The sequence below is a fragment of the Hordeum vulgare genome, chromosome 7H, assembly GCF_904849725.1.
Source record: "Hordeum vulgare subsp. vulgare chromosome 7H, MorexV3_pseudomolecules_assembly, whole genome shotgun sequence".
Lineage (NCBI taxonomy): Eukaryota > Viridiplantae > Streptophyta > Magnoliopsida > Poales > Poaceae > Hordeum > Hordeum vulgare.
This window is the reverse complement of record NC_058524.1, coordinates 478,420,599-478,426,598: the sequence shown is the minus strand read 5'-3', so window position 1 is coordinate 478,426,598 and position 6,000 is coordinate 478,420,599.

Here is a 6,000-nt window from a genome sequence, read left to right as displayed (position 1 = left end):
GGGTTCCCAAGCCCACCATGCGGGTGCCACTTGGTACACCGTGCCACTGCCTACCGCATCACGGCCCACCTCTCAGGTCAGCACCATGCACGGCCTCCAGCATTACTATAAACACCAGAAACTACTTGCAACTCCTGGACCGAGTACTAAGCGATTAATAGGCCGAGCGGGGTCATATTTTAGGGCCCAGCATGTGGTAGTATCTAGCCTTGGATTACATACACGAAACTCAGTTCCTAAGGACGGTTCCAATGAAACAACCCGCCATGTACTCCTACACAGCCTTTCACCGGTACCTTTACCAAATCAAGTTCAACACACAACCTTTGCTCACCGAACACATTCTCACAATTCTGTTCATCTCCCAGATGACAGACCATACACAACTCTAAGCATAGCATGCATAGCAGGATAAGGCACATCATAGCTCAAGCAACTACCAGGTATGCTAGGTTGCAAGGTTCGGCTATTTACTGTGACAAGGTTAGGTCATGCAAAGGAAGTGGGTTCAACTAACGTGGCAAAAGCAGTTGAAGCATTTGATCCTAATGCAATAAATAAGTGCAGGAGCAAGAACATGGAATTATCGGGATGATCAAAAGGGTTGCTTGCCTTGTTGCTCAGAGGAGGGACGATATCCGTCACACGGATATTCGGTGGAATCCGAGGGTGCGGAGCCTACCGAAATGAATGGCAACATTCAATAACAATCACATGCAAACAATATGGTGCATGAGCATGGCATGAGAATGCAAAGTGATAGGTTATTACAATCAACATGTATTAGGTTTAGAGTTGATTTGAATCACATTCGAATATCAATTCAAACGGGGTATTCACGGTTACCGGTTTAATTGATTCGACCTGATGCTCAGATCAACTTGATGTTAGCATGCATGGGATGTCATGTTAATGTACTGATTTGTAATTAGGACATTGTGTGATCATGGCAACCATAATGAAATTTGAATATTTTCCAAATTCCATTTAAAAAGTAATTTTAAGAATTGATTTATTCCTTATTCTATATGTTAGGGTCCTGTAAATTTTTCAAACATGGTTGAAAATAGCATATTCAGAATCCTTGAATTTTTCTGATACTTTTTCATATATAAATTATTTTCATTGGAGTTACAGATTAATTTCTATGATTTTTACAAGTTTTAGCAATTTCCTGGAATTATTTCTATACTGGAAATTCTCTTTATTGCATCAGACTGACGTCAGCAGGTCAGCCGACCTGTTCAGGTCAAACCTGACAGGGGGGACCAACTAGTCAGCCTCTCTGGGACTAATCCCGCGCTGACCAGTCCATAAACTGAGTTGACTTGGCCTTGGGCCCACTGTCAGCGAGAGATTAAGCTCCTAATCTACTGGATTAGCTTTGCCACGTCGGCCCCCACCGGAGGGTGGTCGCCGGCGACCAAGCCCACGGCGGAGGGCTCGCCGGAGGCGACCTAAACGGCGTTGCACAGCACCAATTCGAACGCGGTTTGCAGCTACGGAACGCTGGCGAAGTAGCCGATCTGGCAGGGGCATCAGGGGAGGCTAGGGTCGCCGGGGAAGGCACCGGCAACGAGCCGAAGCGGCGGCCGAAGCTCGGCCTCCCGCAGTTGATGGCTCTAGTGCACGGGGAGGACAGCTGAGGGGCTCATCACACTCCTGGAGGCTCCAGGACCTCGAACCTTAGCTCGAGCGCGTGGATTAGACACAACAGCGACGGCGACGACATGACCGGCGGCGAGGAGCTCTCGGCCTTGGTGGGGAAGGGGGCTACGATGCACGGAAGAGCGTGGGGCGAGAGGGGAAACGATGACGAGCTCACGGCGGTTCTGATGGTGTTGCTGAGGGGCTCGGGGGTGCGCCGGAGGGAGCGAATCGACGAGAGAGTTCCGGCGGCCGGAGGTGGAAGACGATGGTGTTGGGGCGATGCAGAGCTCGGGGAAGCTTCGGCTTCTGCAGAGAGGACCAGAACGATGAGGCAGAGCTAACGGACTACTCGGAGGAAGGTTCCCGTGGCTAGAAGTGCTGCGGCTCGAGCTCGAGCTCGTGGTAATGGCGGCAGCAGGAGGGGGGAAAAGATCCGAGAGGAGGGAGAGAGCCGACGCTGGGAATGGATAGAGGAGACCCCGGGGAGCTTATCCCCGTTGTCGCGCTGTCCCGGGTGCTCTGGAGCTCGCCACGGCGAAGCAGGAGGTGGAGGGGGCCGCCGTGGTCGATCTCCCCTCTGCCAGAAGGCAGAGGAAGAAGATGACCCTGCCCCTGGTGGGCTAGGCCTCCTCAGGCGACAGGTAATGTTTTTCTTCCTCTTATTTCTTTTCTGTTTTGTTCTGTTTTGCTAACTAATGTTTTGCTATTTATTTCAGCTCCAAAATGGTGGTAAAAATTATTTTAAACACACCTGAATATTTGTTATAATATTCCCAACCATTTCCAAAGTTTCCAACATTTTTGAAAATTTATAGTTTCTGATTTCAAATTTAAAGTTTGAAACCAGTGGCTTTTGCATTAATTTAAAATGCTTAAAGTGTCAAGAAAATAGTTTTCTCCAATGCTCATTTACTTTCATGATTTATCAGAAAGTTTGAACATTTCTTGAGGCCATTTTGGGTTAATTGATTTTAACTAGTTTGAGAAATCCTTTATTTGAAGTAGTGGCTAGGGTTTTGAGTTTTTCCTTTGCCACTTTCTTGTTCTTGTTGGAGAATCTTAGATGCAAATGCAAAGAAGACATGAGCACAAGACTAACTTGCTTAAGGGTTAGGGATGTGACAAGGACAAAGAGTTGATAAGAAGTTGAATGTTATTCACTATGCTAGTAAAACTCTAGACAGTGCCCAAAGAAACTATGCTACTACTGAAAAGGAATTTTTAGCAGTCGTGTTTGCATGTGAAAAGTTCAGATCTTACATTGTTGATTCCAAGGCTACTATTCACACTGATCATGCTGCTATTAAGTACCTCATGGAAAATAAAGATGCTAAACCTAGATTTATCAGATGGGTTCTCTTGCTACAAGAATTTTATTTGCATGTTGTTGATAGGAAGGGTGTTGAGAACCCCGTAGCAGATAATTTTTTTAGGTTGGAGAATGTTCTTGATGACCCACAACCTATTGATGATAGCTTTCCTGATGAGCAATTGAATGTCATCAATGCTTCACGTAGTACACCGTGGTATGCTGATTATGCAAAATATATTGTTGATAAATATATACCACCTAGTTTCACATACCAGCAAAAGAAAAAATTCTTCTTTGATTTGTGACATTACTTTTGGGATGATCCTCACCTTTATAAAGAAGGAGTAGATGGTGTTATTGGACGTTGTGTACCTGAGCATGAACAGGGACAACTCCTACAGAAGTGTTACTCCGAGGCTTACGGAGGACACCATGCGGGAGATAGAACTGCACACAAGGTATTGCAATCAGGTTTCTATTGGCCTACTCTCTTCAAGGATGCCCGTAAGTTTGTCTTGTCTTGTGATGAATGTCAAAGAATAGGTAATATTAGTAAACACAGGAAATGCCTATGAATAATCACTTGTCATTGAACCTTTTTTTGTTTGGGGTTTTGATTATGTGGGACCTTTTCCAAAGTCCAACGGGTATACTCATATCCTAGTTGCTGTTGATTACGTTACTAAGTGGGTAGAAGCTATCCCAACTAGTAGTGCTGATCACAACACCTCTATTAGCATGCTTAAAGAAGTTATTTTCCCTAGATTTGGAGTCCCTAGATATCTAATGACTGATGGTGGCTCACATTTCATTCATGGTGTTTTCCGTAAAACGCTTGCTAAGTATGATGTCAACCATAAAATTGCATCTCCCTATCATCCTCAGTCCAGTGGTCAAGTAGAGCTAAGTAATAGAGAGATTAAACTAATTCTGCAAAAGACTGTTAATAGGTCTAGAAAGAATTGGTCTAAGAAGCATGATGATGCACTGTGGGCTTATAGAACTGCTTATAAGAATCCCATGGGCATGTCTCCGTACAAAATGGTTTACGGTAAAGCATGTCATTTACCTCTTGAGCTAGAGCATAAGGCTTATTGGGCAATCAAAGAGCTCAACTTTGATTTCAAACTTGCTGGTGAGAAGAGGTTGTTTGATATTAGCTCACTTTATGAATGGAGAGCTCAGGCATATGAAAATGCCAAGTTGTTTAAAGAAAAAGTTAAGAGGTGGCATGATAAAAGGATACAAAAACGCGAGTTCATTGTAGGTGATTATGTCTTTCTATACAATTCTTGTTTAAGATTTTTTGCAGGCAAGCTTCTCTCTAAATGGGAAGGTCCTTACATTGTTGAGGAAGTATATCGTTCCGGTGCCATCACGATCAACAACACGGAAGGTAATTTTCCGGGAGTGGTAAATGGGCAAAGGATCAAGCATTATATCTCAGGTACTCCCATAAATGTTGAAAGCAATATTATAAATACCATAACTCCGTAGGAGTACATAAGGGATATTTATCAGCCTGTTTCAGACTCCAAAAACGAAGAGGTATGTGATTCGGTAAGTAAACCGACTCCAAAACTTTTCCAGTAGCAATTTTTCTCCGTTTTGGAATTTTTAGAAAAATAGAAAAAAATTAAAGTAGTCCGGAAAGTGCACGAGGAGGCGACAAGCCCGCCAGGCGCGGCCTACCCCCCTGGCCGCGCCTGGGTGGCTTGTGGGCACCTCGTGTGCCTCCCGGACTTCGTTTTCTTGCGGAGTACTCCTTTTGGTCGGGAAAAATTCATTATATATTCTCCCGAAAGGTCTGACCCTCGTATCACGCAAATATCCTCTGTTTTCGTTTCGAGCATGTTTTTGCTGCAGATTTAGGGCAAGGATGTCGTCTCAGGAATTTGTCGGGGAGAACGATCTCCCTCAAGTCTATTGTAACATCCGAAATTTTGGAATGTTAATATAATTATTATATTGTTTGTTTGCTTGCTTGAGTGATTGAAACTTGAGTGAAATTTGAAACTTTTCAAAAACTTTTTAATGAGAGGGAATAAAATGACTTTCCCCATCTCCGGTGAATTCAAATTCAATCTTTTAAAAGCAAAGAGAGAAGATGACATGACTTCTTCAACTATAAAGAATTTGGAACGGAGTTTGCATTTGAATCCTTTCAAAATATTTGCCCTTGCTTCTATATTTTTCTTCCCCGACAAAATTCTTGCACGCAAGAAAGAGCGGAGGAAAATGACCCTCCAAAATGTGAGGCATTTCTGAAATATTTTGAGCCGAAGTTTTATGGAGAAATTAATTGTCGTAAAAAAAATAAAGCCTTAGGGATTTTTCTGAAAAAAAAACATTTTTAAAAAGTTTTTATTTTGGTTTTGGAAAAATGATAATCAATTAGGAAATATTTTTTCTGATCGATTTGGTATATAATACCCCATATAAATCTTTTATTTGTTTCCTTTTATTATTTTTCCCTTGTTGTTAAAAAAACAAATCGGGAGATTTTCCTTGGCAGATCTCCCCATCGCTGGGAGAGATTCCTGGCCATCCCCACGAGCATCCAACCCTCCAGCACACCTCCTCTTCTTTTCTTTATTTTTTTCTTTCTTTTCTTTCTTTCTGTTTTTTCCTTCTTTCTTCTTCCTTCCTTCTTTCTTCCCACGTGACTCCTTCCTTCCCAGCGCCACTGCCCCCATCCATGGCGCACCTCCTGCAACCTCCTGGATCGTTGGGATCCTTTCCTTCACTCGCCCCCCCTTCCTTCCCTCGGCCCCTTCTCCCCCTATAAAATCCGCCACCCCGAGCCCCCCCTCGACCCCTCGCTCCACGCTGCCTTGTCCACCCACTGCCCTCGCCGGAGAAGCACCAGTAGAACGCCCTCGCCACCCCCGCGCCACCACTCGCCTCCCCGCCCCAACCGACGCTGCCACAAGCACCCCCTCGTCCACCGCAACTCATTTTTGCCCCTAGCCCAAGCTTTCTCCGCTCCTCGCCACTCCCCTCGCCTCGCCGGAGTTCGGCCGGATAGGAACTCCCCG